This window comes from Photinus pyralis, unplaced genomic scaffold, assembly GCF_008802855.1.
Source record: "Photinus pyralis isolate 1611_PpyrPB1 unplaced genomic scaffold, Ppyr1.3 Ppyr1.4_LG5, whole genome shotgun sequence".
NCBI classification, from domain to species: domain Eukaryota; kingdom Metazoa; phylum Arthropoda; class Insecta; order Coleoptera; family Lampyridae; genus Photinus; species Photinus pyralis.
Window position 1 is genome coordinate 17534268 of NW_022170596.1, and position 22507 is coordinate 17556774.

A 22507-nucleotide genomic window follows, 5' to 3' on the forward strand; every position below is an offset into this window, starting at 1 on the left:
TTTTGCACAGTATTCTTACACTGTCACGAACATTGACAAATACCTTATTACTACCCAGCTTCATTCGCAATGTCGCTTAAGATATAAATGGAAATTTTAATCAAATAAAAAAGTTCTGCGGCAAATGCAATAAAGTAGTGAGCGGGACGGTAGTTCTCTGACGGATATAAACTGTTTCGTCCCAGCTTCTCGTTCACCATCCTTTCCGTTTAATAACCAAAAAACGCTGAACGCGTATAATCCTCTCAAGATATTACATAGATTGCGCAGAAATATGCAAATTTAAAAACCTGAATGCAAAATACATGGAGATAAAGGTACGGGATAAATTCAAAGTTCTAAATCAACTAGACCGACGAAGACGGCTGCGAGGCGAGCTTTTGTAAATTGTATTCTCATTGCAATCTAAGGAAAATGACGTTGTGGTTGAACTGAATATTTATACTGAGTAGATCAAATCCGCGGCAAGTACTCGCAAAAATTGAATTTTTACATCATAAAATAAAATCGGGTCAGGTAGAGATCAGGATTGAAATGCTTAATTGAAAACTGTTTCTTAGGGAAAGATTTAACAAATCTTGACGTTTAATTAAAAAAAAACTACTAACGTATTTGTCCCAAATGCATCTTTTGATCGAATTGATCGAAAGGAACAACTCTAGTGGTTTGCACTATAAGGAGGTTTGATTTTTTCCGGCAACTCCAATACGAACGGCTTCAATGTGCCCAAAGATTGCTATCTTTAACGTTTAAATTCGCATTTTACTGGAAAATGTTTAATCGTCAATTAAAATTAGGTATAATTTACGAATTTTTTCTTAGAGATAAGCAGCTTTTAAATGTTCATAAATAAAATAAAAATGTCCCCAGGCAAGAGAGCTGTCGGCGGCTGTAAAAAAATATTCCTACGGAAACGGTTGCAAACGGCCAATGAAACGCGGTCTCTCATTTTCCTTAACGGGCGGCTCTACAAATTAATCCGCTAATTTCTACCTTATATTTGGAACTCCTAGAACCAACACAAATACTTTCGGCACGACACTTTTCGTAACGAAGAGCCCAACTTAAAACGCTTCTAGATACCGGATTTACAGGAGAGCTGGTCGACTCCACAAATATACGGTGTGGTCATAACTTCGGGTATGAAACTTCAAGGCGGAAAATAGGTGGTCAAGAATTGATTACCTTATCATTTTTCGTACAGATTATTCCTCCCAACGCTTTTTTGGCGTCTAGTAATTATTTCTTCTTACAGCCTCCCCGGAGCTTTTAATTGTCGTTTAGAAAACCCACATTCAGGAATTGTGCTTAATTCTACCATTACCATGTAGACGAATTTATGTCATAGTGACGTGATGTTAGCACCTTTGGTTTCAGGAGTCCAGATTAAGATTGTATTTCCTCTGTTATTGCCGACTTAACTTCGCCACGGTTTTCGGAACCCATTAAAAGTACAATGCGCCATAGAATTCAAATGACGCAAAAAAGACGATTGTCAGTTCCACCAATTTGCTTACAGATTTTTTCTTATAATTCCACCAGTCATACAATTTATTGGAACGTACGGCTTCCATTTTGAGACCTTGTGGACCTTCCATGATACGTAATGTAATCCTTACAATCTCAAAAATCCCAAATTTACCTATCTATAAAATTTGAAAAAAAATTTCCAAATTAAAAGCAACCGTTACATTCTTCAGAACCTGTCAGGACGTTCTTTAGAGATCCGTCAGAGATTCCTCAGATGTACTTCAAATATTCTTCACAGATGCTTTGGAGATCCTTTGCAAATTAGTCATACATTTTAAGAGGTGCTGTTGGTGAGATAGTTTAAGAGAGACTAAAGAATTTGGATCACTGAAAAATCTTTTATGAATTAACAAAGAGATCGGAATGATATTTTTGTATAACTTTTCAAATACTTTTTGTAGAATACAAAAATACAGATACATAAAGGCCTTTAACTTCATGAACAAGAAGTCCGAATAGTGGTGTAACCTTTGTAGTAGATGGAATACCTTTGCTTCCTCGAGTGGTTCTGCTTACAGAGTTTACAAGCAACATTCTTACTGCGCATACAGATTTTAAAATATCGCTATAATTGGCGTTTTCTTTAAGTTACGGATATTACGGCCCTCCTTTGAAAAAGGGTGTCTCGAAGAAAAATTGAAAATTGGATCGCTTTTAGGGTGATACAGTTGCATCATTTTGTGATTTGCTCTCCTACGAAATTGCCTGTCGTAGTATAGAATGATATGAATGATGAAGTTTGTATTTACCTTAACTTGCGTCAAATTCTCGAAGAAATAACTCGAGTTATGGGTATTAGTCCACAGAAAGTAACAAAAAGCCAAAACTCCAACTACCCCGCACACGCAGGTCTTTCTTAAGCAAAATCCCACTTTAAAAAAAGTGTTCAGCGTCTCCGATTATGCTTGATATTAATAAGGGAAACCCGGCGTACAAAATGTAAAAATGGTGCATGTATCGATCGGTACGCGAAATAGCAAAGTGTGACATCAACGAAAAAAGGAGGTTTTATAAAAGTTTTTGAACACGTTCTTTACCTAGACGGGATCTTTTTATTTACTGATACAGTTCAATTTTCAACCCTGTTCGGTTCTATTTATTTTTTGTAAATGTACCTATTAAGTTAAAATGAGGTCCCAAAGTTTTGGGGAGTTTTGGGGTCTTTGTATGATTGCCCAACAAACCTCTATGATCGTGTAAACCTGCATTTTTATGTACAAGGTCGGTTCGAAAAGAACATATGCTATGCCACAGGTAGAGGTCCAGAACGAACCTATTTTTTTTTTTTTTTGGTTGGGCCAATCGTTAAGGTTTTTAGACGAACACAAGTGACGTATTATCAACACATAGAAATGTTATTATAGATGATAGTTATCAATAGCGAACGCGTTTTATCAAAATCAGTAAATTGCGTTAAAAATCACGTTAATTTGAGGTTTGAGGGTAGGTAATATTTGACAGAACTCTTTCACTAATTTTCGAATTAGCGCGCTATAGCGGTATGGTAGATTACATAGTTAAAATTTCCATTAAATTCAGGGAGTAGCCCTTTTTAACATTGTAGGGGTTGTAGAGTAGGAAGAAAAGTATGAGTGCCCTTCCCCTCGAACCTAAGATGGACTAGTCTGAGTATCTTTTGTAAATCACTTATCCCAAAATATTTTCTATCAGGTATGATTCGAACGATCCCTTATTATAGTTTAGTTTAAAACAAAAGGGGAAAGTATCAAAAGCTCGTTAGTTACACATGGTGTGCAAATTACGGGAATGCTATAGGTAGTTTTGTGCAAAAGCAAAACCGCGTAATGAGGATTATATAGACTCCGTAGACGCCTGCATTACGAAGTTTCCCAGTAATTTACGGAAACTTCAATAACGGTCTTAGAAACTATTTGTAAATATAGTGACGTGTTGCACTAAATAGGCATTTCTAGTCAAAATTTACCGCGAGCACAATTTTGTGGTTACCCCGGATGAAAATTGAATCTCTTGGAAGAGTTGTCTATTTCATTTCAGTTTCCTACTTTTAGCTTTAATTATTTATTTAACATTTCGTTTGACCCTTTCGTTCTCGTCGGAAAGCACATTACATGCACGTATTGTTTTAGGATTCGTGGAATATTTATGATTTACGTTGCATTGGCGCTCAATCAATAATTATAGCCAGACTACTGTTGTTCACATGGTTCACTCGAATTAAATAAAAACGAACAAATAAAACGGCCTCATCCCCTTAATCTAAAAGTTTTCATTAATCCCACTTTGGTGGGTGGTGCGGATGGTAAAAAATGTTTTGAATCGCACCCAATCATTATTGGTAGAAAGGACTCCTTACCCAAGCACTAAATTGAAGTAGGTAGATAAACAGCATAGTGCAAAATGATAAATCCAAGACCCAAATTTAACGAGATACCTTTCAAACTAAGGGGACAGATTCAAATGGATTTAACCACGATGTAGTAATTTAAATGTATCAAAACGTAGAGCATTAATAACGGTTTAACGAATACTTGCGGCTTTTATAATGTCAGTAACTATATGCTAGTAGTGGTGTTTGACGGTAATGGATGTAGCACGATATAATGGTTAAGTCGAGGATTAAGTCGGAAATTTTTCAAGCACGTCAACATCCCTTGTGCAATTGCATTATGCACCTGCATGGGCATAAAATTTGAAAACGGTAATAATACATCTCAATACCTAGTGACCACCAAGACCAACTAATGCGAAATGTAACATTTTATTGAAGTAAAGCAACTTTTCATTGACTCATTTCACTATTAGGGACAGAAAGCAGGGAAACGTCTGCAAAAAGCATGGAAAGAAATTTCCCTATAGGGAAAGGCGGTAACTTTTAAAGAGAGTTTATTTACCCATAGACCGATTAATCTTCTACTTCATTAATATATTGTGTAAGAACTATAATTTCTGTTGTTCTGTTATTTTCTCCTGATACGAATTTATTTTTAAATAAATACCAGGTTCTCACAAAAATTCAAGAAGGCACAGAACTGGCCGAAATGCACCGCCTAACTCTAACACATCGGTTTCTTGATTGCAGGAAGAAATAACTATCAAAATTGACACCGTCAGTTCAATACTGCAAAAAAACACTAAAAATTTATGCGCGAAATTCTAATCTGAGTTCCGATAGATTTTATGCTCTACTTTTTAAGATGGATGGGTTAAACTGGCCCCCAGGATTCACAATCGTAATATTCGTTCAAGCCGCCCTGAGAAAATTCTCCTCCAGGTAAAATTCGCCTCCAGAATATTTCTAACTAATTGTTCCTGATGGATTCACTCACTGAGGATGCATATATGAAATATTTTCCCCTTTAAGAAAATTCATCCCATATCAACTTGATGATTATTGTTCCAATCCACTGGTGGAATGGGCTTTCGGCATGTGAAGGGGGGAATGTCTAAGTAAATTCAAAATTTCTTTAGTACGTATAACTATTGTGTAGCCTTCGGCTAGCTCTAGGAATATTTTACCGCCCTTAGGGTACCTATGAATAAGGGACCGAGCAGGACCCCATTTCTATATCGATTTGACAAGCATTTTTTCGGCCTTTAGCTTTATCCCAACGAAGGCTGAAAACTTCTTTATAAAACCAATCTCTCCAACTACCCCCCTCCCCTATTGATCTAGAAAAAGAGTCGCAGAGTGTCCTAGCAGCTGATCAAATACGTATGCATAATGCAACCAAAAATGTGTGTTTGTCCGGTGTCCGGAATACTTTTAACATGAATAACATAAAAGTATTCAGACTCCCATCTGAAAATTTGCATTTTTCATGATCTATCGAAAGAAAATATTATCATGATCGTTTCACTTCGGGTTTTACCAGATATGGATAGCAACTTTCTTATTTTAAATAGAACACCCTATATTTTATTATATTTTCGGAATCTACATGAAAATCTACGTCGTTTGATACCACATACCACATTTCCTAAAGGTTTTCAAGTTATTCAAAGTTTTTTAAAATTTTTGACATTTGACTGCTTTTCTTTAGCGCCTTGTACCTATAGCTCCGTTGACTTGAATTTCAAAAAGTCTTCCAAAATCTAATATACTGACGTGATGCTACATACGAATGATTTAAATTTGGATCGCCCATCTACAGGGTGTTTTAAAACTAATGGTAAAACTTAATAACTTGAAAGTTGATTTTTCAAATGAAACCTGCCTGATTTTTTGAATTTTCGAAAAAAATTCTATATCTATCAATTATTACATTCCCTATACCTACCTATCTGTTATGCTTTTCGTGTTATTTAAGATCTTCTAAAATTGTGACCGTTGTATGCATAATTTTCTTAGGAGGCCTTGAAATAAACGCGTTAGTAGATGAGATTGTACCATGCTTGGAAACATTACCTAAGGAAAACTACTGGTTTCAACTTGACGAAGGGCAGGCCCATTCTACATAGATTTACGACGAGAGCCCTTCTGTAAAGGTTCACAGCACGGCAATAAACGTTTGGACAGCAGTTTCAACAATAGCTTAATTATTTGTAAATTACTTTCAATTTTTAAACGATAATCTATATTTTTGCAGCAATTAACGAAACTTGCGGTTTAATTTTTTTACGTTCCCAAATACAAACATTAGGGGCAACTACAGTCCCACCTTGAAACTAGTTCAAATTTTTTTATCAATGATTTCGCACTCGTAACGGGGCGTTCAGAATACGCCTCTTTTCGCAAATTTTACTAGGAAAAGCACACGACACTATTTATTATCTCGGCGCGATATTTAGTTCTCGCAACTCTAGACCGAATCAAAAACAGTCAGACTAGATTACCGGATTCAGTGTAATTGTATCAAATACTTTGGGAAAATGACCCCTACTTTTTCACTTTTTGTTATACCAGGATCACAAAAATCCAAGTTGGAAATATTTGACACATTGCTAACGTATTGTAACTTAAGTTTAATTACGCGATTTACTTATGTACAATTAATTGTTAATGAATTTCGTCCTTGATTGATTGATTTTTAATTATTCAGCATTATTCAAATTTATTACATGTAACTATATAACACGAGCGCGCATTATTTATCACTTCGGCAGCGATGTTTGAACGTATTATATTTCACGAAAAGAATGCGTTCATTCCTGATTGCCGTAATCGTTTATCAACTTGATGGCGCCTCGATGTCGGATTAAAAGAAGAACGCTAGAAGATTGACATTGATTGCTCTTCTTACACGTTATGTTCCTTTGAGACGAATTTCTCTAAATAAAGCAAGATGCTCTCGCGTATTATATTCTCTTGAAAAATTCAGCATTACAGAAAAGCAAAAATGAGTACAACTTTTTCCCCCCGATACGAATTTCTATTTAAACATTATTATACCAGGATCAATACAATTCAATAATCCTATCACCGGTTTCCCTCCGATTGATGCATCACAATTTTAGAAGCGCAAGATGTCCATTTATTGATAGATGCCTTCTTGAATATTGTTTCCTTGACACGCATTTTTTAAAAATAAAATAGAATCCCACTCACGTATCATGTTCTCTTATACATATGTCCGGAAAATTCAAAATAACAGAAAAGCAATACGATTTTTTAACAATATTGTTGTACCAGGATTACAGAAATCAAACAACATCATTGATATAGGTACATTTTCTTTGAAAAATTGATATATCAGGATCACAGGAATCAGAATACAGGGTGGAAATTTTGTCTGGAACAATATATTTTTAAAACAACATATTGTAACGTAAATTTAATTTTATTTATTTACAATAACTAACGATACATTTATAGCAGTCTTAAAATGAATTAATTTATAACAGTAATTATTATTTATCGCTTACAACACCAGCACATCGAAGTTGGAACTGTACTGAAATGCAATTTGTTGCTTATTTATGTTCGCAACACTGCTCCTCTCTTAAAGACCGTTGCGTCTCCTCAAGACTGACAACTTCGGTGTGAATTTACCCTGTATACATTTTTTTTTTAATCTTTGTGACATAATTGATAGGTATTATTTAAGTAAAGTCTGAAATAAGGGGGTTCTAGTTTATTTGACTTATAAAGCGCAGTTCTTTTACGAAGAAGTATATTAAACATGATGAGATGTCCGTAGTTACTTACGTCTGCATCCACTTTAAATTCAAATTATAGCCTCCAACATGAGAGAAAATCCAAACCAATTCGAGATCACACCAAATGTGGTTAATCGCCTGATTTTGCAATTAAACCGACAATTGTATTTTTCAAAAATGGATAAGACGACCTAAACCAGTTGCGATAACAGTGGTCCTCAATCAAAAGTGACAATAATATTCAACTAATTATAATTTAAATGTGCTTGAGAAGATTAAACTGTCACACGGGCGCGGATTATATTTTCTTAATACCAACACCAAGAATTTGATATATTATTTTGATCAGAAAAAGGCAAAAAGGCCTAAAATATACGTATATCTTACGTCTGATGATAAAAATTTCGTGTTCCTGTATTCAGTGTAAAGTTTTTGTGCTGAAAAATTGTGCTATGTTCGTGCTAGATTGTGATACCTTTGGATTTGTTGTTCAGCCACTACCAACATCCACACATTTTTACTGATATATGGTTTGTTTCCCTTAATTTGGTTAGTTTTAACCTTGAAGAGTGGTACGATAGTTTGAAATAAGTTGTAGGAATAGATCAAGTGGCTTTGCAAAAAATTATGCGGTAGCGTCGTCTGCTACATCTGGCTACCGTTTGTTCTTGTTTGGTTTTGCGCACCTCATTAGCACTGGCTTCACAGAATAAAAAATTTTTTTAGGAATCCGATAATTTTTTAGATTGTTCTTTGATCATGTTTCTTATGTTTCTCAGTAATTAACGTAAATTGGTCTTCTGGCATCCATTCCCAGTCGACCAGATTTAATTGAAATCTTATACTTCATTCTTTTAATTTCCTTCTCAGGATTGCTACAATTTTATGTTGACCTATCAGCACTTCTATTAAGCATCTACAATGCGAAAGTGCCTATGGCAATTGAAGACGGGGCAGATGCATTAGCATACGTTCGTTCCCCTCATGCAAATTACTTAAATCAAACCAGAAATTATAAATACAAATTTAATAAAGACTCGTGTTTTAACGTGTTTCGCGAAAAGTTATTACAGCTCGCAAACTGTCAACCCAATTTGTACAGGAACGCTGACTAATCGTTTTATTACATTTGCCCTTAAGATTTATGTGATTTTTTGCGCGCAACTTCTGACAAAGGCATTACTTTTCTTGCAGTAATTAAGTGAAACCATTTAAGAAATTGGAAGATTCGATTTTCAGTCCTTTGCGCTTCTTTCTTACTCACTATTAATTAGATTTGTCTTTATTTTCAGAGTCGTCACGAATTGTAGTCCACCCAGAAAAAAATCGGTAAGTTAACACATTCTGAGAGAGAGCTTTTATATACTAATGGAATGAATTAAAGTTTTGTTAACTCATTAATTCTATTTGAAAAGTTTGAAGTGAGTACTGTATATATTATGCCTGTTACAAAGGGATTGAGTCATATCAAAAATCCTTTTTCTCTTTAACTTTTATCCCCATTCGCTTCAATGTTGTCATGTAATATTGCTTTCCTTGAAAATTTTTGTTTTTTTTAGTGCTTCGTCCTTTTCTTATTGGCAAGTTCCATTTATTTGATACTATACTTCTGTACTATTTTGATAGACATTTCAAAATCATTTCTAAATTCGCCTCTAAGTACACATTTGGTTCAGTTTCATAAAAGCTTAATTATTGCTAAGTATCTCCTTATTATGGGGAGTTTCTACTACGAATTTGAATTTCCTTTGATATTCTTGAATATTAAAAGCTTTTCTTGGGACGAGAGCATTATAACACGATAAAAGTCGTCTCGCAAGAAAAGGTACTTTGTTTGCATTTTAGAGGATTATTACTAACTGTGATGCGACATTTGTTAGTAGATGCAATTAAAACATCGATTAAGCTAACAACTATGTTCAAAAGGCTTATTAAAATTTTAAGATGGAGAGCTTTTAACCTTTTCGCTGCTAAATTAAAAATTCGAGTGTAAACAGCCTGTGCTGAATTAAAATTGTACAAAACGTATATTTACGTACGTCGCACTGAGAGAAATCGTCGCGCGTATATATACGTCATCAGCAGATTGATTTGCAGCACCCAGCACGTGCATATACGTGCACAGCAAGGTTGGGAAGTAAAGCTCAATGTATTTTATCGGAGGGGCATCAAAATTTGTTTATTTATTTTTGATTTGATTTTTTTATTTTTTATTTAATTTTTTTATATTTTTTTTATATGAAAAAAAAAAATAATAATAATAAAATAAACCGCAGCCTCCTACTTCGTCAATCCAACGTATTCATCCGCCATCTACTGATTGCCTTATGGATAAAACAATTTATCAAACGTCTGAATAAATAACAAATAACTACTACAACCACAGATTTAAATATACTACAGATGGATCATGAGATAGGCGATTGTGGAAACACAACAAACGTTCCGGTTGCTAGCGCACCTATATGAATTTTATTAAATCGTTTTAGTTTGGGTCTCAGCTTAAAATAATCAGCAGGAGTCTGTATAACGATGGCATAGAAGGTTTTTACTATTGATGGTGCTGAAAAGCAATATGATATGAATTTTTTCTTCGTAATTAAAACAGTGGGTCTTTGTATTGTGTGTTTGTGTTCAATTACGACCTTGTGTGGGCGTATCTGTGACCGTTCTCTCTCCTTTAATTTAAATTAATAAAATCCAAAATCAATTTCTTTCTATAGAATGGTAGTTTCAGTTTCAGCCTGAAAATTAAAATTCTGTAATCAACTACTATCAATCGAAAGTTTTGATATGTCTATACGTTCATTCAAGGCATCGCCAAATGAAATTGAAACCAGGTGTAAAATTCTTGCAGAACAGCTTTTTACAACTACTCGAAAACTTCACTCGTTATCTGTTTGTTTATTTTAACTTAATTTTACTACCCGCATGTCAGTCAGGGAGGTATTGCAGTGGGGTAAAAAATGATCCCTCCCTTTTTTGACGGGAATACATCAAATACATGTTTTGAGGCACCAGGAATCCGAATCAAACAAAATCTCGATGATGTATACAGGGTGATTTATATCAAAGTTGTATTTTTTTAAATAGAACTCACCTATATTATTGCATATTTCGATTACTTAGTCAATTTTAGTGTGACTTTATTTACACATGATATCTAAAATGAGTGGCTGAGTCATTTTCAAAAAATAAATGTCCAGTAAAAATTGAAAACGAAGATTCCATAAAACTTAGAAGGCCATGACGCTGCAGTATTACTGATCATCACGTGTGCTTACCTACACACGCCGAACTTTTTTTGTGCTAAAAGAAATCACTGTAAATTTTCAAAATTTCAATCAAAGATATCTTGATTTTGTTTAATGAAACTACCAAGTTTTTTATTGCATCAAATGTAGTATTTGATTACCTTTCTAACGATATAAGCACGCCGTATTTACCTTTTATACATATTTTTGTAATTCAACCATTTCTAATAATACACAAGGTTTGTCGATTTTTAAAGCCTCTCAGTAATTAATAGGCCGTTAAAAGTTAAAACACCTATTCTAATTATAAAACAGGGAGTTATATTTAAAAAAAGTGCAACTTTGATTTAAATCACTCTGTATAACAATTGCAATTTCGTTGAAAATATTTTTAGGTTGTAGCCTGAAGAGTCCTTCAATATGCCCCGACAATGAATTTTAAATATTCTTTTCAAATCCTAAGTATTTAGTAACCGCGCACTAAGCTGCTGTATTTCGGAGAATTTCATATATATTTTTTTGTAATAAAACCAAATTTGTGTAGGTTAAACCAAGAAAAATAATCTCTTTCAAATAACTAAATAAAAAATTTAGCGCTAGTATGTATTTGAAAAAAAGTTTATTTGTAATAAAACCTAGCATAATTTGTATAGGTTGTACACAGAAAAAGAAAGTCTTCCGAATAATTTAATAAAAATTTTGCGTTATTGCTATTTAAAAAAAATAGTATGACGTTTACATCCTTTATGCCTAATCTGCCAACCTATGTACGTACATAGGTACATACGCGTTAAAAGAGAGAGTAAAAATTTGTATTCTTTAAAAGTTGCTTAAAATGATCTAAAACGTTGACGATTGATGAAATTTTGATACGTCCAAAAACGGTAATCGCAATATAGCCACCCCGCGCTTTTTGACAGCCCGTACGGATTTACTACTATCTCAAAATATATCGAAGTACTTTCTTCACTATTTTGTTCCGCATTATCATGCAGCCTTTGAAATTCATTTTTATATACCAAGAACAGAATGGTTCCACGTACATATAGTGGAAATTGTAACGTCTAGTGCGGTACTTCCCCAATATAGGGTCTCAACTGGAATGCGACATTTTCGATCTCACAGAAATTTGGTATCTGCGTCTCTTTAAGAGAAAAATAACGAAACCAAAATTGTTTTTGAAAATTCGAATTTTAACCGCAATTCTGGACCAGACATAGGCCTACGGTAGTTTTTAGCTCATTTTTGCAAAGTAGGATCGATGTCAAAACTCTAATTGCATCTTCATTTGTTCTTATAGAAGCTTTTCATATCACTTTGGCCGGCTGACTGGCTGGCAGCAAATGAGGGCCTGTAGACAATCGCATGTAGAAAGACGAAGAGTGTACGTGTCCATACGAGGTCGTGTAATTAACAACTTTAGGGACGGGGCTACATGATGTGGGGACGGCGACATCTGGGCGCCATCCCCACGCGTGGTTTACTAACGTGGTAATTTTTAGTTTTGCCTATCTTCTTCTACAGTTTTGGTCGAGGTCGAACCCATAATCGCACGTCAAGATACAATTTTACAAGTCGTACGACAAAATCGTATAATGTGAATCTTGAAATATTTGGTTATGGCAACTCGCAAGTCGCAAGAGAAATCGTAATCAAAATCACATAACGTAAATTGCACTTATGAGAATCCCCCATTTACACGCTTCTAACTTGTATTTGAACTGACCACAAATTTTTTTAAAGTTTCGTCAATAAATTACCAGTGGAACGGAGAAGAAAAAATAACTTTTTGTCTCATAGGCACAGCGAAATTTTCCTTTAGAGCCTTGGGCGATTAATTTAACAGCCGCAATTGCAGATATGCTTTGTGCCTCCATCTTTAACAGGGCTGCGCGTGTGGGAAAAACAACCAAATTTAGGAGCTGAAATTTTCAAACAATTACTTCAAAATATTCAGACATTGAGATACTCAAAAAGTACCTAGTGTTTTCACATAACAATAGTTTGAAAACTCTTTCGAATGCAGACATCAATGCTAGGCTCCTTGTTTTAATGTAACCCAACAGTTTTTGATACTTTCTATCACCTAAGCCGTAGAACTCTTTGAGTATTTTTCAATGCGAACACTATAAATGTTAAAAAAATAAGTCAATTTTAACAATGGTGAACTCAAATCAACAATCCCTATAAGTTTTGTTTTTATTTCAGGGACGACCTCCATTGCAAAGGCTTTGTTGACACCTTTTACTATTTTTGCCACCAAAATTACCTACAGTTAGCGTTGTCTCCACAAAAACCCCACAACTTTTGATTTTAAATCATTTAATGTTAATATACTTCCTTACAATATTCAACGATTATATCCGATTGGGATCCAAACACCAAGATTTGAATTTGCGCGTCCTTCTGTGGTCAAAAATAATGGACCAAGACGAGAAACAATTTTGTAGAGCCATGGTTTGAGGCAAAACCATGTTTTCTAGAAATAAAACCCTGTTGTGATTGTCGTGGACAACCAGCATATATAAGGAAAAAAATCATTAATCCGCATGTGAGCAAAGGCGAAGAGTGCATTTTCAAATTTGTTTTTTCGATTTTAACAGCCCTTATGGACATTTCATGCCTTAATGAGAATACAAAAATAAAATAACAAACAGACAGACAGGTAGACATATCAAGAGCGCCAAAGTGTGAACATTTTATTTTTTTAAGGTGAAAGTGTACTAAAAACGGAACTGTCACGTTCAAAACGGGACGTTTGGTCACATCTCACATTCGACTCATATTCGCTTACTTGACTTAAATTCTCAGACGCCTATTGTTAGGTACCTATGTTGTTTCTCACAAAGACAGGCCTAACACCTTCTCTGATTAATTAATAAAAACTTCGTCTACGTCATAATTGTGCTTTTAGATCGTCTTATCATTAAAAATACTATAAAAATCTAAATACGAGCACGGAACACGCCAAGCTGTGATCAGAGATGTATGTAGGCATTATAACCTAAATCGCACAAAATACAGTACCTACTTATCAAAAATAAATCAATTATACGGTAAACATCCTCCATAATTACAAATCTTGTTGGTTTGACAGAATAAGGTATAATCAGTCGTCGGTTCGCCCTTCCGAGTTCCGATATAAAGGAATGTGTATGTGTAACTAACATAAACGCATGCTAGCAGAAAAATTGCGAGTGTAAATGGGGAAGGTCAGTTACATACAATACAACATTTGTTGGGCTCTGTGTAATCGAATACCCCTGTTTATCGCAACAGTTCTTGCGGTTCTTGTCTTTCTTATTGCAGTTGTAAACCACGCGCAAGTTATTCATTCTACAGCGCTTCCTTGTGGACGCAGAATAACACTAATTTAGTTTGGATTTAACGCACCAGAGGCTTAAATCCAAATCACCGTTGCCAGAATTTAACATGGCATGATCCATCTGTAGTATATTTAAATCTGTGCTACAACAAAATAAATGCGCACACGTGTTACCTGAAACCGTTTTTAGCGTACTGGACAAAACTAAATTGAGTCGTGTTGGTACTAGTTGGAAAGCTCACGAAATGGGCTTTCCGATGGTGTGCAAATGATTGCAGCACGTTAATATACGGAGGTAGCACAGAATTTTAAACAGGTACAACGTATATATACGTACGTCGCACACAGATTCCGCATTTTCAGAACGTATATATACGTGCGCAGCAGTGAAAAGGTTAACTACTAAAACTAGAGCAATCAAGGCCAGGTTGAGAAAAGGAATGCAACGTACACCTCTACAACTACAAAATTAGTAGTTTTTGATTAGCGAAAGTACATCAGTACCAATTACTAATGAAAGCAGTTATTGTTTCATTTCCGATAAATGTTTAATAATATTGTTCGAAACCGAATAATTATAATGAATGTGCTTAGACAAACATAGTAATTAATTTATCGATTCTAGGATAATGTAATGAACAAAATTACAAATTGAATTGAAATGTACGCGCAAATGTGCAGTTTACGCAGAAATATACTCCTATTCCGGAAAATATGACCTGCACACACAAGGAAGCTTCCTCGCTGTGAAATTTCATTGTAATTAATTTCCGTCTTTATTAATTAGCCAATTGCATAAATGCACGCTCGTCCAAGGTAAATCCGTATCGGTGACTTTCTTCGAAACTGAACCCCCGGAACACTAACCCCCAAGAAAATTTATTGTACTTTTTTTCTTGAAGTCGCAATATCCCGCTGATGATGAAGTTGTTTCAAAATCCGAACCGAAAGATGAGATACAAACGGAAGGATCTGAATATTTATAAAAGTTTGAATGTTCTCATGGAAGTAAGGAATTTGAAGAAACAGAAATATGGGAGAAAACTGAAGAATTGAACAAATAAAAAAATCGAAAAAATTGCATAATCCGGAGAATCTAAGGCAACTAAAGAGTCTCGAGAGTATATGGTGTATGTGAAGAATATGACAAATGCGAAGAGTCTAAAAAAAGTGAAAAATGGAGAATTGCGGGAAAGTGTTCTATCTTTCTGTGCGATATTATTAAGAAATGGGGCACAAACTCTGGAACCTTCAGGGAGGTATCCCCAGTCACGGATTAATAGAATTATGTGGGTGGGAGTGGAGACCCAGCACCGGGGGTTTGCGAGGGGAAGTCCGGTAGAGTTGGGCAAAAAAATCGATTAATCGATTATAATCAAACGATAATCGATAATCGGGTTTGATTATTCTATTAAATTAATCGATTAATCGATTATTTGATTAATCGATTATTTGATTAATCGATTATTTGATTAATCGATTATTTGATTAATCGATTATTTGATTAATCGTTTATTTGATTAATCGATTGTTTGATTAATCGATTATTTGATTAATCGGTTATTTGATTAATCGATTGTTTGATTAATCAATTATTAAGTAAATTTTAATTGATTATTATTAGCTGGATCATCAGTTTACGCAAAAAGGAGCACTCACAGCTCACAAGTATTATTTTATTTTATAGCGGATGTTAAAACGTCACTTTAAGCAGCTAAAATGAATTAAGATTGTATTATCAAAACTAAAGCACACCTCATCGGAGACTAAGCTGCCTAATCATTTATTTTTATTTATTTATTTTTATTTTTGACCTTCGTTTTCAAATGGGCAGGGTTTCAGCCAAGGCTGTTCTACCAACCAACCCACTATGCATTTGCAAATATCCATGCCCGAACCCGGATTCGAACCAGGGACACTTTGTTGATTATTGATTAATCGATCTGCCTAGTAATGAACGATTTGATGAAAAGAGTAATGGAATTATTTTTTATTTTTATTATTAAATAATTAACGTATTAATGCATACAAACAGATATTTATCACTCCTTGTATGTGACAATCGACTTTTGATTAAACGATTAGGTGATTAATCGATTATTTGATTAATCGATGATTTGATTAATCGATTATTTGATTAAACGATTATTTGATTAATCGATTATTTGATTAATCGATTAATCAGTGTACTCGATTATTTTTCATAATCGATTATCGATTATTCAAACCCGTAATCGCCCAGCCCTAGTCCGGTTATTATAAAATACCTTAAAAAGTAAAAAATTTATAACCGTTTGCACCGAAAAATTTAAGCGGGGCTTAGCTTAAGCGCCACTTAAATTTGTCGGTGCAAACGGCAATTAGTGGTCTTAGACGGACAATTTATACAGGGTGGCCCAACGAAAACGAAACAGACTGAAAAATTTGGTAAGGAAATAGTTTTTTACTTCAAAATTTACACCCCTGCTGTCAACCCCGTTAAGCAGGGTTGCCACCCAAAGAGACGAACGTGTCGGTAAAATTCGATTATTTCTCGAAAAGTCTGAAAAATTTAAAAATCCGGTTAAACAGAAGAATATGTAAGGTTCTGAAGCACCGGAAAAATTTAATGAATTTTACGAAGTTAATAGATTCGGAAAATTTAAAGACTTAGGAATAATTCGAAGTATCTGAAAAATTGTAAGAGTCCGATGGATCTGAAGAATTTGAAGGGATGGAGGAATTAAAAGAAAAGGAAACTCTAAAAAATCCAGGAATCCGTAACCCACAAAGAATCGGAATGGTCCATATGAGCTGAATAGTCAGATGAATTTGAAGATTCTTCAGAATCATAAGAACTTAAGAGTATGAAGGGTAAGATGAATATTCAGAATGTGAAAAATCTTATGTACCGGAAGAATTATAACTAATGAGGGGAGAACAAAATCATGCGCAGAGTCTAACTACTAAAAGATTTTCTCTCAAAGTAGAATGCACTTATTATATTAAGTAAACACGAAAATCAAATAAATTCCTACAATTCCTCTAAAAGCACAAAAATCAATTCCAATTGAAATAAAAATACTCCTGTTGGCCAGATAATTTAACCTAATAAAGGATATAATAATTAACTCTAAGCAAACAAATTGAAATTATTTAATAATCCTAGTCAAGCTGTGAGATGTACAGCACATTTGCAGTTTGGGTTCAAGGTGTTTCGTAATGTTGACCTCTTCTAAATAGATTTTAAGTCGTGATTTTGGAATATGGGATTCACGAAATCCACCCAAATGCCAATTATCCATGTTAAGATGATTTTAACTTTCACTAAGCAGACTGCTGCTTTATTTACTCACTCGAACTAACTTTTTCTGAATACGGACAAACTTTCCACAAACTTTTACTTCACTTAGCGATAACTTAAATTTTTATTAAGATTGGTTAACTTTTGCACACTTTAATTGGAAACCGATCAACTGCGAACTCAATTGAGTGAAAACACAGCAGTAGCAGCGTTTTTACGTTGATTCTATTACTTATGGAAACACCACTTCTACCATAAGATAAAATTCTTCTTAAAAAAATTATACCTCGGTAATCACAAAGACTGGACAACGTCAGCTTTAAAGGAACGCGTCCCCACTTACTCCGAAAATAACTCTCACAACGTAAAAACACCTTATCTCTTAACAGCGATAAGAACACGAGTGTCGATTAATATTTTCTGATAAGAACTCCTTATCTCAAACCACCGGATATCTTTTTTATAAAGCATCTTATCTAAATTGAATAAATTAAGAAAGCTATATAATTGAAAAAAATAATAATACCTACCCAATTAGAACAATTCTAAAAGGAAAAATAGCCACTGAGATAACAAATTCAAGTCTTCGAAAAAAAACTTCCCAAAATTGCTGGAATGTGAATTAGTTACCTACGACTTCCAGTTCCCGCTTTGGTACTGCATCGGAACCGGAAGTGTTACATCGTTACATTTTTGCGGAGCACTCTCGTCGTTCTTATACTATTGAACAAATGGACTATTTAAAAAAATATCAAAAACAAGACTTTCGGAAGGTAGTCATGCCAGATTTTTGATATTTATTGAGTTTTGAACGCCTTTCAGTTCAAAATAGAATTTATTTTTCCACGCACCCGATTTACCAAGTTGTTCTTCTCTAGCGATTTGCTTAAGATTTTAGTATATTCAATTTTTAGCGTCAGCTTTATTATGTAAACTGGATTTTAAGAGAAGCATACATCTGAAAATCGCAAAATCGCGCAGAATACAAAAAATTTAATTAAAGGTTTTAGTGATAGAAGCCGAGTTGTTTTTCCGGAACTTCCTTGGGAAATTTTTCAAGTTTTAAGAATGGAAACAAACAAGTAAAATAACTTTTCAAGAATCTTGCTAATATATATATTTTCCTTAACTAACTTTTTAACATTGAGCGAATTGGAATTCGAAATTTTGTTCTTTACAAGCCAGAGGGTTAAAAAAATACTACAACAAAAAATACAATACCGTAACAGATTTTGAATTAGTATTAAAAATTAGAATTTTTTGCTTAAATCCAGGATCGGAGGAAGCTTGTTCGTATGAGAAATAAAACAAAGATTAAATTCTTTATAAAGTTTAATTTCCTGCGCAGAGGAATTGTTTTACCTTGTCAAAAGAATTCGGAAGTTCCTTCTCTTCGGCAATTTTGCGGTGCACATGCAAAGCTTACAAAGGAGCGACGCCGACGTAATAAATTTATGATTTAATTTAAACACTGCTTGTGTATTTTCCTATCTCTTCCAATTGAAAAGCAAAAAGGCGTGGTAACGAAAGTTTAACAACATAAAAAATGGATTGTTACCAAAGCAATTTAATACATATTGATCGCCATCCGAAACTGTTCGTTTTAATTTATTTTCCGTGCTTTAATGATTTGGTTAAGAAAGTTGGAACATTTTAATTGATGATATTTGTAATTGGCCACCGAACAGAATTATTTGCAAGTAGGGCGTAATAAATTGTTAGGCGGCCATTGAAAACGTATTTTAAACAGTAAGATCCCTAAGGGAGTGTTTGTAAGTTTAAAATTGATTTTACTCTTGCCATACCCTCATCATACTGGAAAATATATCAACCTAAACTTTAGTTGTTAATCCGTAGGGGGTGATAGATTAAAATTCTATTTTCCCCACAAATTTTAAATTGCTCAAATACCAGTGTTGATTGTAAAACTGTCAATGAAATTTATATACATGAAACTTAATCCCGTTAGCATCTGATATCGGTCGGTCAAATGTGAAAAATTTCGTACGGTACAGTCCTTGACAAAAGTAATGATCGCCGTATAGGTAAATCCTGGAGCATAAGCAATCAGCATTTGAATATATTGTGCCTGGAAATGCAAACCAGCAAATTAAGGTATCTTCTCCTTGAAGAAATCGACGGAGCCCGATGTTGCTTGCTTATTCTGCGGATTTTACCTATTTTTTATTATTCTACTATATTCAACTTGATCGCCTAGATCGTTACTTTTGTCAATAACCGGTAAGTACGCAAGCTCATTTCTTGGTATTCTTCAAAATCTTTCTAGAAAAAGTACTTTTTTCTGGATATTTTTGGATAAATCCAGGTAAATGTTTTCATAGGGAAATCTTCTTGGAAACTTCTTTGAGAGGTGTACAGTACAGGGTGTTTCACGCTAACCGTTACCTAAAAGTAGGGGGGTCTCATTGATAATTTGACTCTGAACATTTGAATAGTTTTTCTATCGTACGAAATTATGATCGTTTCCTTTTTTTAAATAGAACATCCTGTATTTTATCGCACCGAAATCAGAACCTTTGAGACTTTTATTTTAAGCGCAAAGTCTAATGTGGTTATGTGATCATTTAAAGGTTGTTCTACTCAATGTGGGTGAATGTGCGCTATTTCAATATAGTAGAACAGGAGACGCAATGAAAAATATGGTTTTAACGAACGATAGATCTTCGTTTGTCAAAACCAAATGTTATAAATCCAAGATGGTAAGGGTTGGTATTGTACTTGCCGAAAGTCAACATTTTTTATTGAAAAACACCTGAAGAGGAGAACATATTCAAAAGACACGTAACATTTATTAAAATATTCGAGAAGTTCCCTAAAACCGTAAGTTAGTGAAATGGGGAACTCCGCAAAATTTTAGAAGGTTGGTTACGAAAATGAGGCGTTGGTCCACATTACCAGGGAGTGTTTTTACTATTCTTATTTTTTCGCACATTATATTACCCATTACTCTTTCTTGCTATCAGATGATTGTGTGAATAAGTTTCCTGCAATAGGGTATACACAAAATCTTCTAATTTATACGCTGGTTATTAGAGTAACGAAGTAATTTAATAAAAGGAAATTTCGCGCTGCTTTAAAATTCAATTGAACGCCGTACTAGTTTACTGAAAGATATTATTACGTATGTTTTCCGTTTGTGTACCCTGATGATAAAAGGCGAACTTGTACTTTATATTCTAGGCATGAACGCTTGCGTAGTGCAATCAATAATTTCAGCGGGTTCTGGAAAATTACCTTGGTGTGCAATTATTCATAGGTACACTGTGCTAAACAAACATAGCTTTATTACAAACAGGTCGACGACTGGTCATCTTTGCATAACTAGACTACCTTGAGACATTAAAATTGCATTACGATATTACAAATAATGGTCAGTGGTAACGCGCGAGACGCGCGCGCCGGCCTTTTAATGATAACTCGCGCTAAAATTATTACACGCGGAAACGTAATTAGTGTTAAACTTAATTAGTAATTATCTGAATCTCAACGGAGTCAACAATTGTTAAATAACCGCAATATCACAAAAGCGTCCTCGTAATTATATCTATAGCTGTAAAACTGTGTGCATGCTGGTGCGTTAAAAGCTCTTAAAAGCTCTTCATTAGTTCAGTAGTTGAGCATATTTCAACTATGTGCGACTTTACCGGTTTATGGTAAGTGGTTTCCTTTTTCTCAAAGCTACCCTTTGCAGTGTAATTGCATTGGCGAGTTGTGTGCACATTATTACCATCATAGACACTGTGAGACTCGTCAGAATGGTTAGATCAGAAATTCCAATCAATAGATATGTAGTTAGAATGCGTCCTATACTGGGGGAGGGGGGGGGGGCATTCTATACCCCCAGAACCGCCGGTGTGCGTACGACAAGGCTCCCATTCGCCCTACGTCAAAATATCATACGATCTTTTTGTCGCAAATTTTGTCTGCTTTCCGAATTTCCAGATAGTGTTTCTCTGAAATACACAACATGATAATTTTTCTTTGTTTTTCAAAATTCCGGTGGTTGCGGGGGAAATGTTTGATGGAAAGTTGAAAATTCGGATTTATCGATATGGAAACCCAACCTATGTCCAGAACTACCATAAATTTTGCATCCTAAAATTATACAGAGTGGCCCAACGAGAAGTATACAGAGGGCTTTTAGGGTATGAAATTTAGAAATTTCGAAAAATCCTCGAACACGTCAATTTTGTATTCGAGGGGGACAACTTTTGGAATACAAATCGCGAACCCAAATCTTCACCCCTCTACGTAGGGAGCTTAACCCCTAAAATTTTAAATGGAACCCTATGGCAAATGGCACATTATTTGAAAGTTAATTTAATCGTGATTACTAATCTGCTTCGCTTTTTAAATTCTATTGATTCGTTTCGGAGATAATTCGCATTTGAAATGGTTTTTTCTCAAAAAAAAATAAAACAAATGCAATCTAAGTCACCTTGTATTAAAATTTTATTTTGACGCTTCAATTTGTTTGTTAAACTTAAGTGAACCTGTCAGTTCTCCGAAACCAATCAATAGAATTTAAAAAGCAAAGCAGATTAGTAATCACGCTTAAACTGGCTTTCAAATGATGTGCCATTTGCCATAGGATTCCATTTAAAATTTTAGGAGTTAAGCTCCCTACGTAGAGGGACGAAGACTTGGGTTCGTGATTTGTATTCCAAAAGTTGTCCCCCTCCAATACAAAATTGACGTGTTCGAGGATTTTTCGAAATTTCTAAATTTAATACCCTAAAAGCTCTCTGTATACCTCTCGTTGGGCCACTCTGTATATTTCCTGGGCAATTTTTCTCTAAAGTTGGTCTCTGATAAGTATTACGTAACCATAATGATTGGCAGTCAATTTCAGAAGTTTTAGGTAGATTCTTGATTAGGACATTTTTAGATTTTTGCCTATAGGAAATTTCAGAAGGCTGAACCTGCAAAACACAAAATACACAGACGGGGTCTTTCCTCCCGGAGCAGAAGTTTCTGTCACTTACTTAGGTGATGCCTACTAAGCATTTGTACGCT

At 34.5% G+C, this 22507-nt stretch overlaps 1 long non-coding RNA gene across 1 annotated transcript in view; it reads left to right on the forward strand.

Moving 5' to 3' along the window:
* The first annotated feature begins 8881 nt into the window (after positions 1-8881).
* Positions 8882-22507, forward strand: part of LOC116172117 — a 143726-nt gene continuing 130100 nt past the window's right edge. Inside the window, exon 1 of the long non-coding RNA XR_004145590.1 lies at positions 8882-8937. This is a non-coding gene — a long non-coding RNA (uncharacterized LOC116172117). The remainder of the gene's footprint in view (positions 8938-22507) is intronic.